The 11,293-nt window shown below is 48.5% G+C and overlaps 2 long non-coding RNA genes across 2 annotated transcripts in view; one reads left to right on the top strand and one right to left on the bottom strand.

The window, feature by feature from the left end:
- Nucleotides 1-4,022, top strand: part of LOC118158119 — a 43,898-nt gene extending 39,876 nt beyond the window's left edge. Inside the window, exon 5 of the long non-coding RNA XR_004746794.1 lies at nt 3,833-4,022. This is a non-coding gene — a long non-coding RNA (uncharacterized LOC118158119). The remainder of the gene's footprint in view (nt 1-3,832) is intronic.
- Nucleotides 4,023-8,312: 4,290 nt separating this feature from the next.
- Nucleotides 8,313-10,606, bottom strand: LOC118158122. Its single transcript, XR_004746797.1, has 2 exons — nt 10,176-10,606; nt 8,313-9,207 (listed from the first exon to the last, which is right to left on the bottom strand). It is a non-coding gene; the product is annotated as an uncharacterized LOC118158122 (long non-coding RNA).
- Nucleotides 10,607-11,293: the final 687 nt, after the last annotated feature.

The raw sequence follows: 11,293 nt of genomic DNA on the forward strand, positions 1-11,293 counted from the left end.
GGAAGAAGTGATGTGAGGGCCTTTCTTTTTCCTTTGAGCTGGGTTTCTTCTCTTATTAGTGAAATTGGCTACCTGCCGGTGGAGGTAAAATGAAGTTAGTGTCACTCCACTGGTTCTGACCCAACCCCACTGCTACCCTTCCCCCTTCACTTTGCCCCCATATTTATGCATTTCTTGCCTTTCTCCAGCATCAGATTGTGAAGATCATGCCATCCAAAATGAAGTCCCATTGAAAGAATGTGTTGTGATGAAGAGCTGTTGAGTGAGTCACTGTGATCGTGTTGGCAAAGCGGGCTGTGAAGCAGGCCAGACCCTTACGTTTGGCATGAGAGAGTGAAAAGCAAAAGAGGAAAGTAAACTTAGGGCCAGGAGCACTGCAGCGCTTGGCCAGCCAGCTGGGCTGGGTTGCAAACGCTTTCCTACTTAACCATTTCGGTGACACAGCCCCGAAGTACTGTGAGAGTACTGAGCTTAAGGCGCATGGACAGGATGTGACCTGTGCAAGGAATTAAAAAGGGTTTCACTTCTTTACTTTAAAAAAACAAAAAAAAATAAAAAAAAATTCTCTTCCTGGTTGTTTTTGACCCTACAAAACCATAAAAACTTAGGAGGAATTTAACCTGGTAGGGATCCTTAGTACCTCTAGTCCAACCCCTGCCCAGGGTTGTGCAGGGCCTTCTCCTACCTGAGGATGGAGATCCCACGGCCTCTCGGAGTCCTGCCCCAAAGCAGCACTACCTGCTGAGTGATTTCATTATTTCTGGTGTGACTTCACTTGCTTCCGCTTGTTCCTGTTGCTCCTTGCTCTTCCCCTTCACACACAACATACTCCACTTGGATCATACTGACTCACCATGGGGCTTGCTCCCACGTGCTGTTGTCTCTTCAGTCCTGGAGGACCCAGCACAGGCTCTGACTGGTGGTACTGAGGTGAGGGGAGACCTCTTTCCTTGTCACAGGGGATGGCTGCGAAATGCTAAGGGAAACTTCCATAGCCTGGAGGTTTGTGCCCACCTATGTTTGTACACACAGTCCATCTCATGAGTATATATATATATATATATTAGAAATTTGCTTAATTAACACTTAATTCAAACCAGTAAAAATTTTAAAGCAGCTTAAAATAGTTTTCTTCTTTTAGATGACATTTTTACTATTCATTGCCACATTTATGGCTAGCATTGGTTACTCATTTCTAACCTAAAATGAGCAGGAAAGCGTGAAGTTAGTTTCACTGCAGTATCCTTTCTGCATGCAAGCGAAAGGGGGGTTGGCAGAAGACTGCCATTGCCAGGGCTACCACTCATGTCCCCAGTCTCCTAGACTGAGCACTCGCAGCTCTGCATGGGGAAAGGTCCTCAGCAGCCCCCGCTGCTGTTTAACCAGACCCGAATGGCCCTTTTCCTAGGATCCCTGTTCTGTGCTTCTTGGTGCCTTCTATAAAGATGGAGGGAAGCTGTCACCAGCTCCGTGTAATACAGCTGAGCAGTCCCTTGGGTTAGACACTTATAAATGTGGATTGAAGACATTGGCCCCAAGGGTACCACATTTTCTGTGGGTGTAGATACACAGAGAGACTAATAAATCAGCCTCTGTGCTAATAGAGATGCCTGCGCTCTTGACTGTGACCCCGCTGGCTGCTCTCTCCGAGGGGTGGCTTTGCTCAGACGTTTATTTCTGAGATCTGCTGTAGCGTTTCCTGTCATCCACCCACTGTCATGACAACTACAAGTGTTCATTGCAACACAACGTGCCCTTTCCTCCTGGGGATGCTTCTGGGGAAACGGAGCTCGAGTCAGAACAGGCTCGCAGGGGAAAATCCTGCTGGAGGTGTGAGCCACGTCCTTTTACCACTGATGTTAGCGTGATCAGAAATGTGTGTAGAGAGTAGCCCTCCTGAATCCCTCCCTCATTTTTCATGTCCTGTACCAGGGAGTGGAAGAAATTGCTGAAAGTGAGTTCCTGCTAGGTGTGAAATTCAGCAGGGCTGTGAATGCTGTGGGGAGTTCTCAGACATCAAGGAAGGTCTAATCGGACAGCCTGGCACAAGCCCAGCTCCCCCAAGGGAAGAACTGGCCAGCTTTGATTGTTGGCCACTTTAAGGGGGTAAGAAGGAAGACACAGAGACTGGGGGACCCAATTTTGAACGGCTTCACTATTTCTCCAGGGTTCCCCTTAGCTTGTCCTTGAGGAGCAGTTGACAGCTTTGCACTCTGTATTATTCACTGCTTGTTACTGATTAATGGGCTTTAATGTCATTACTTATTTCATTATCAACTCAATCTGGAAGACCAGCCATTATCTAGGAAAAAAAAAAAAAAAAAAAAAACAAAACACCAAAACCACAATTTCTTTCTGACATTAAGTGCTTAGCTAGCAGGGTAAAGTGCAAGGTTCATGTTTAAGAACAAGACACTATTAGCAGGAAAACTTGCAGTGAAAGCTGTCTGTAAAGCTGCGTTATCCAGACATAGAGTGGAGTCCAGCTATCACAGGACATGTTGCAAAAACAGTGATAAATGAGGTAGTCCAAAAAATATAAGGACTGAAATGAGAGCCCAGGTGGAGTCTCAGGGTCAGTGATAGCAGTTCTAGTAGTGGTAATCATACACCTTGGAGGTCTGGTCTGGGGTCAGGCCTCAAGTGTGTGAGGTGTAATGCAATTTCAGAAAAAATGGTGAATAATTTCTTGCCTCAAAGCACTTAAAAACCAAATAGAAGGAGAGCAAGGCCAGCAACAGATGGGCAGGGGAGAACAGAGGTAAGGGTGGCTGGCATGAAGAGGGGACATTGCATTGCGCCAGCGTTTTGGGCCATTAGGGATGGGGGTTTGGGAAGGGTAAAGGTAGGTGTGCGCATCACTTTGGGACACTGCTCCAAGTGCAAGGTTCAGTACAGGAAAAGGAATAAAGTGCTTTGTTCAGAAGTGTAACAGGCCTGGTAGCGGCTGACATTTCAGGGTGACTGACAGTATGGGTTAGTGTCCCATCGGGGAATTGGAGATGGCAGCTCACTAAGCTGCAAGCATGGAGGGTCCTGGCAGTGGACCCCCATTTATACTGGGTGCAGAAGGGAAGGGGGATCCACGGTGAGGTATGCCCATGGTGGTGGGGAATGGGCTTCAAGGATGTCTCTCAGATGGCAAGGCAGCTGAGCACAGCCTGCAAGGATGGACAGGGGAGGCTTGGTGGCACAATGCGGGAGGTGTTGGTCTTAGAGGGTTGCGCATCTCAGCCGGCGGAGGTGTTTGTGGAAGGTGGATGCCCTTCCCGAGGGCTCGGAGACTGGGGGCACCTGATGCAGGTGGGCACCCTGCAGAGATACCAGCACGGTTTTCAGCTCCTCCTCTCACAGGGGTGCTCGTGCCCCCCTCCCTGCAATGCAGAAGCACTGGTCTCACCCAGCTCGCTCTTAGGAGCACCTGGGTGGACTGGCAGCAGGGCGTGGTTGTGCCCAGAGATGCATGTGGATGCTGCAGGTCTGCTCACAACTACTGGGCTGCAGCTGTAGTCAGCCCTGGATTTTTCATTTGATCCGTCCTAACTCTGCATTGCAAAACATATGAGCAAATTGCTGCTGCCCCCTGGAAGGAGCAGGGCTGTGTCCCAAAGCATACTATTCCCATGGTGTTTAACATTCTCTGCAAAACCAGCTTTTATTTAGAACTGAACATCTGTTCCAGATGTGGTTATTCACTGCCTGTGTCACTGCGCTCCTGCCATTGTTGTCCTGCTCCACAGTGAAAGGCTGGCATGAATTATTGAAAGATTGAATTTAAATAAATGATAAACTGGTACAATGCGTGCAGTAAGTTTCTGTCAACTCCTTACAGAGTCGCACTGCTGGCTTCGCTCTCCCCATGATGAGCTCGGGCACCTCCGTGAACCTGCCGCCGCGTCTGCCTGATGGGGCTGATCGAAGAGCGTGGAGAGGGGCAGCCCAAGCATGAAGGTGGCCGAGGGGACGAGTCACCCGGGGAGACAGAGGAGCTGCAGCAGAGGAGCAGGCAACCAGAGTTTCCTTCCTGGCAAGTGGCTTTCTCATCTCAAACCGTTCCTTGCAACAGGGGCGGGAGGACGGGGAGGGAGGGATGCTGCTCCCGAGGGTGGGCAGCAGGAACAGCACTGGGGACAGGCAGTGGGTGCACATGTCGGGAATCTGATGGTGTAAATGGTCCTTGGCCAAAATCTTAGAGTAAATCCTCATCCTGCATCTTTGTGGGACTGTGCTGAAAGCAAATGTGTCCAGAGCACCTATGTGTGCATGATGTGTGGGTGACGGATGCTCTGGGATCAAGCCCATGCAGGATCTGTACCAGCCAAGCCCTCCATTTCTGTTGGCTCTCAGCTGGGAAATCCAAATGGATTTTTGGAAGCTTGGTAATCTTGGAAATTGATTTCCCTCTCCCCCCCCCCCTTCCCCCCCCCCCTTCACCATTTTGAAAAATGGCTTGACTCACAGTTGCAGGAGGCTGTGGGGATTCACAGCAGACCATCTGTTTCAGCCGTTAGCAGTCATTAATTTTTTTTTCATATTTTTTGCTGCTTTTGAGATACTTGGGGGAAAAAATATGTTCTTGATGGCATTGGAGGACTTCAAAGTCACTTATATTTTTTTTTCCTCAGAGAAACAATATACAGTGGATGCAGTTGTTATGAAAGAATTACATTTTTATTGGGTTTTCTAAATGGGAATTTCTGTCTCTTGTGGACAAGCAGGAGAACATGGTGTCCTGTTTATCTCCTTTCCGCCATACTTCACCTAATACCTGCCTTGTTTCTCTATTACAATACATCCACTAAGGAGGTGGTTTTTTGTTGTTGTTGTTGTTTTTTCCCCTCTTCTGGTTAAACTCTAATACAGAAAGGTTTTCTTGTACAAAATATACCAAGATGTATTTTTAAGCCGCTGTATTTCTGGATTCTGCATTGCCGATTAAATCAACCTTATTGTCTCCAGTTATTCTACCCAGAAACTGGAAAATTACTTAACTCCTTGACAGGTGTTCACAGCTGATGGCTCAGATTTGTGGATCGAGTACCAGGGCATATGGCATGACAAATAATAGAACAAACTAATTGTATTGACACTGTCCACCCTGCAGCCTATGCACATTTATCCTTGTGCCTTGTTCTTACTGAGCAAAAGCCAATTCCCTGAGCCAGCTTCTTTGGAGATGTTTCTCCCAAGACACAGACCGATGAGTTTGGGTCACTGGGGCTTGAGCAAAGTGAGTTTGTGCTGTTTTGCAAGGAGCTGTGAAATGGCAAAGGCTGATCTTGCACATGCACTGTGTGGACACCTGCAATGGGGAGATGGTGGCAGCTCCTCCAGAGGATGCTGAGTGCTGGCTTCATCTGGACATGAAGCTGGAGCCTGATAACGAGTAGAGCAGAGAGCTCTGTGTTGGGCACACAGTTAGGCTGGTTTGGGCTGTGCATATCTAAAAGGAAGAGCTGGGTGGGTGACATTGGGCTACAGCCACAATAATGTCTGGGACAGAAGACACGGCAGTGGCCTGGATATAAACATACTCTGAAGTCTTGGATGGTCGGAGACTGTGGAACAGAACCTGGGTATTTCAGACCTCTCTGTGACGCTCGGGAGAGGTGACAGCCAAAGCGCCGTGGAATATTTCCAGCCCTCCATTAGGGCTGCAGCTTTCAGCAATATTACAAATGTGTCCTGGAAAAGGCTCCTTTGCACTGGCCAGAGAGCTGCCGCTGTTTCTGGGCTCAGGAGCTCATCCTGCACTCGGCAGCTGGCATGAGTTGAGCACAGCGTGCAGCGGCTGCGGAGCCAGCTGGCACCTGGGGACACCGCAGGGGGACGGTGGCTGGTCCTGTCCCATGCCCTGCTGCCTGCGCTAGGGTGGCATGTGCTGGTAAAATCCAAGCATCTCCATAGTGCAAGACAGAGGGTCTGTGGGATGTGTCCATTGAGCTCAGCATTGAGTCTACAGCATGCATTTTGGAGTATGGTCTGGACACACGCAAATGGCCTGCATGCAGAGGAGCAGGAGGTGTCCCTGCCTGCACAGGCATGTCCCTCGCTCTCATTCTGAGCAAGGCGCCTGCCCTGGGAGACGTGAGGGCAGTGAGCGCACTGCAGCGCTGGCCGGAGGTGGAGGAATGTGCATCTGGAGGCTTGGGGATGTTTGGTGCTGGCGTGGTTTTTGTTTGGAGGTCTTTTCCGTGTTGATTGACATAATTAATATATATATATTTTTTTTTAAAAGGCAGACAGGATTCAGATTTTTTTTTTTTTTTTTTTAAATGAAATGCCTCACTTTTAGGGCTGCAGAACTAATTTTCATTTTGAATTTTTTTCTAATTTAATTTTAAAGTTCCTTAAAAAAAAAAATAAATTCCAAATTGCAATGTGAAAAGAGGTATTGGCTTTTGTAAACAAACCGAAGCAAACTCAAATTTTGAAAGGTCAGTTTTCTGGAGAAAAAAAAAAAAAAATGAATTTTTAAAGCAAAGATAGATATATAGTTTTATTTTTTTTATTTATTTTTTTATTTATTATTATTTTTTTTGTCCCCCATGGCATCTAAACTACTCTTCATGCTTTTGGCCTAGCATGGAGAAATCTGGGGTAGTGCTGCACTGGGGCATGTTCTCCCCCTTTAACTTACAGAGGCTTTCTGGAGCATGGCAGGAGATTTTCAGATCTGATGACAAGGGTAGAAGATAACTAGTGCTCCCAGAGCCCACATTTATTCTTCAACCCCCTACATGTGTCTGCATATGCTTGTGGCCATCCTCCTCCCTCCATCAGGTCAGACCTTGGTGTGCCCAAAAATCACTGCCCAGCTTCCGAATCAGATGCAAAAGAAAGAAGAGGAAGGAAATCTCTTTCCACCAGGAAGTGTGCCTATTAACACCCCAGATACAAAAATCTCAACGGAGCTTTTCCCCTCCAAACCAGCTAAAATGTCTCTCACTGATGGGAAGTCTAAAAATAAGTGAGTTCTCCGCAAACAGTTTAAAGATGTTGAAAATGAAAAGCAACAAAGGATGTAGAACGTATGAGTCACTAAATTACAGGGCTATCTTTCTAAGAGCAAAACAAAACAACAAAAAAAAAAGCCCTCCCTGCTGAAATTCATTGTGAGTTTTCTGGGTTTGGTTTGGGGCTGTTTGCCTTGCAGTGCTGGCGCAGAGAGTCAACTTATTTTTGTGGGCTAGCAAAGGACTTGAAGCCTTCCCCATTTTCATTACACAGTGTGCCAGAGCTCTGTGTAAATAAGGAGCATAAAACCAGCCTGCTCAGTGAACAGGAGGTGCTTTTCTCTCACACATGGGCATTGCTGCAGGTCTGGGAGCCGTGCCCCTTGCAGGAGCTCACAGGATGTCAGGCTTGCAGGGAAGAGCTTGCGCGTGCACCAGCAGATTCTTTTGGCCTCGGCGTAGCTGCTGCTGTTTGGACTCTCGGTTGGGAGCAAGCAGATTTTTGTGGGTGTAATCGCATTTGTCTGTAGCTTCAGTTTGTTGAGATAATGTAGTATAAGGAATTGTTTTTTTTTTTTTTTTTTTTTTTTTTTGGTCTTTTTGAAGGTGTTTTTTTGTGATGAGCTCCACCAGGGTGGCAAAACTGAAGTTTTTTTAGTATTTGCAGATGAGCTTGAATCAAAATCTTGGTGTCTGAGACAGCAGGAGAGGGATGGACTTTTGCCAAACCTATTCCTACATCTGATGTTTGCAGCCAGCCCCAGTCTCTCTAATAGGCTGAAATGAAGCCTTGGATTCAAGCAGATGGTGGGGCTGGAGATGTGACTCTGCCAGCGCTGCTGCGGCCCAGACCTGCTGTCAGTGCATGCAATACTGTCTCCGGTGCTTCAAGAGGCTTTAGGCTGCCCTTTCTACCCATCATGATCAGTGCCTTTGTCCATCCTCTTCCTCTGCAGCAGGATGGGGTGCAGGTGAGCCCAGCACCGCGGGGCAGCAAGATGCTGCTTCCCTGAGCCCCTGCAGTGTTCAGCTGGCTTGTCTCCAACAAAGATCCCATTGATCAGTACGAGTGAGCCTAAATAACCCGTCGATCAACACATGCGAGCCCAAATAACCCATCGATCAATGCATCAGTTGTGTGTGTTGGCAGGTGCGTGGAGGCTGTGCACAGCAGTCCTTGAGCAGAGCTTGCTCAGCAATGATTTAATCTAGATATTTAGTTCTGAAATGTGCTAATTAAACTTCAGGATAAACCACCCAGTGCAAAAGCACAATGAATAAGAAGTAAAAATAAAAGTTTCTCCTGGAATAATTAACCATCATTAAAACATGAAAATCCAGACTAGGGAGCAATTGTATGCCTTCCACAAAGCGTTTAATCAGAAATAATGTGATGAAATTAAGCAATACAAAAAAATTAGGCTAAAAGTTGAGAAACTAATCCCACTTGTGAGAGCCATTAGACCATGCAGTGCTCTTGAACCCTCTCCAGGGAGCGGCTGAATGTGCATTTCTTGGGACATCTGCAGTTGGAGTGGACCAAACTCCCCCCAGTACTGTTGGCAGTAATTACAGGCCTCCTCACTTCAGTGGCCATCACAGACCTTCTGTAGTTTTTATTTCAGTGGATCACTCCTGACTGAGCACAACTACTTAATTTCAATAGAGGACTTTCTCTAAGGGACCTCTAAGTTTGACCCTACAGACTTTACATCTAGGTAACGTATGGGATATTTTTAAGGCACATGCCTCTACTCAAATCATTCACTGGCTTGCCCTGCCTCCTCTTGGACACCACGTTTATTGCTGCCATATTTATTGCCAGCTCACCATTCAGCCACTGCTTTCCTTCGTCTAAAAAGACACTGAAACTGAAATTAAGACCTTGTGGTGCCTCATGGCTGTGGGTTTGCTGAACATCTCCCTGCGAGCTGGGAGGTACCTAACTGTAATCGGTCTGACTGGTGTACGGCAGCTTGAAAGCAAATTACATCAAGTGATAATCCACTTGTTATTAGAGCGACGGCTCGGCGCTGACACTGACAACCACCACCGGTCCCCAACAGGCAGCCAAGCAGGTCTCTGACAACAACCTGCCCTGCCTCACATAGTTTTTCAGTGCTTTGCTTTGTCACATTAGTATTATATTGTCTCTTGCCATATCATTTCCAGAAGCGCAATGCGGACATCGGGGCGCTGATTTCCAAGGCAGCTGTCACCTTCTGGAGCGCGCTCCCTCCTCTTGCCACCCCTGTTGGTACCGAGGACAGGTTCTTAAAAATGAGGGTCTGGCAGGATCAGCTCTGAGTTCTCACGGAGAAGAAGAGAAAAGGGCCAGAGGCTGGTTTTATTTACACAGGCACGAGTTTGGAGTTATTGTGGATATGTTTAGGGATTAATGAGAGCTTGGTCCTTTAACAATTTTTAATAATAAATACATAACCTTAATGGATTTTCCAGCTACTGTATTCAGCTGTGAAGCTTGGAACCTTTTTGGCTAATGTCTTCCAGAGTTGAAGGAAAGGAAATTAGCTGAAGGCAGGGAATAACGTGCTGCAAGTCAGTGGGTTTTACCCTGCTTTACTCACGTATGCAACCCAGGTGAAGCTCGGAAAGTCACTTGTGAAAGTTGCTTTGTGGATCGGGGAAAAAAAGAAAGAAGTAAAAGGATGCAAAGAGGTTGATCCAGGTCTCACCCTGATGAAACATTCAGCTTCCCCTGACAATGCTGAGAGCCAGCTTGCAGAATCAGTGTCCTCACTAGACACAAAAATGCTTCATCAAAGTGGTAAAATTGCAGGATGTAGCCAGGCCTGCACACCCCAATGATTGTCAGGGACTTGGACCATTGCTAAATTCCTGCACCTCCATCCAGGCCCTGGACAGGGCAAGCAGGCAGCAGGACATAGAAATCCTGTGGCTGGGCATTGCAGCTGACGTGACAAAGGAGTGGTTTGATAATCAATGGAGATGGGATTTCTAGTACATACAGACCAGCTAAAAAAATAATCCCTCTGCCTGGTTCCTGAGCTGGTGACCACGTCCCTTCTGATGGTAAAATCCCAATATGGGAAATGCGGTGGCCACAAGGCTGAAAGGAAGGAGGTGGGGACGATTTTAAATCAGAAAAGGAAAGCATATGCATGATGTGAATTAAATGCCTTTAACCTGTAAAACTGACACTTACTGTGAAGGCCCTTGTCTTCGCTCAGTGCTCACCTGGTTGTGGGAGTGTTGCTGTAGGTGCTGGAGGGCTCTCCAGGCTGTTTCCTGGGTCCAACAAAGGCAGTTTTAGTTGACTCGTGTACTTGGCTCCCATTGAAGATTCTTCTGCAGTTAACTGATTTCACCATCGGAATATCCCGCGGTGTATTTATCTTCAATTGTCTTTAGCTGAATTTCACCCCACTTGAAGTACCCTGGCCTGGCTTTCCCTGGACTTGCTTTTTGGTGGATTTGTTCATACCAGGCAGAGATCCCCAGGCCATGTGCTTATTGTGTGCCCAGAAGGGGCTGCCTGCGTTGGTGACCCGCAGCTCCCTGCTCTGCTCCTCAGCACCAAACAGAGGGGCAGGCAGGCTGGCTGGGCTGGAGCACAGGGTGCACGCACCCTTGTGCACACAGGAGCACTGGGGCCATGTGCATATGTGGTTTCTTCTCCTCCATTGCTGCTTCATTGACTCATAGACTGGTTTGGGTTGGGAGGGACCTTAAAGACCAGCCAGTTCCAAGCCCCGGTTGTGGGCAGGGCCCCCTGCCCCCAGCCCAAGCTGCCTCCAGCCCCATCCAGCCTGGCTTTGGGCAATTCAGGGACGGGGCACCCACAGCTCCTCTGGGCAACCTGTTCCAGTGCCCCCCTACATCCTAGTCCTAAAAACAGACCAGGCAGCAGCATACACCCACCGACCCTCGAAGCCCACTAGTGAAGGAGTCCAGCCCCACATCAGTGATTCCCCGGGGGCCCTTAACCCCGCTAACCCCGGGAAGCAACGCGGGGGCTGGAGCCAGCCGCTGCCCACCCCCCTCCGCTGCCAGGGGGTGGGCAGCGAGGCGGAGGAGCGGCGAGGAAGGGGTTAGCGGGGGCCTGCCGCAAGGTGGGCCGCGGCGGAGGGTGGGCCCCGGGCGGGCGCAGCGCCGCCGCCCTGCCCGGGGGCTGCCGGCGGGGCTCGGCGGGGCCATGGGGCGCTGAGCCGCAGAGCGCTGCTCCGCTCCGCTCCTCGGGCGGCGTTATCCGCCGCCTTCAATACACAGGGTGCGGTGTGGGTTGTTGGTTTTTTTTTTTTTTTTTTTTTTTTGGCCTTTCCCCCCCCCTTTTTCCTTTGCTGTTCCCCCCCTTT

Source organism: Oxyura jamaicensis (assembly GCF_011077185.1).
Source record: "Oxyura jamaicensis isolate SHBP4307 breed ruddy duck chromosome 19 unlocalized genomic scaffold, BPBGC_Ojam_1.0 oxy19_random_OJ106422, whole genome shotgun sequence".
Taxonomy (NCBI): domain Eukaryota; kingdom Metazoa; phylum Chordata; class Aves; order Anseriformes; family Anatidae; genus Oxyura; species Oxyura jamaicensis.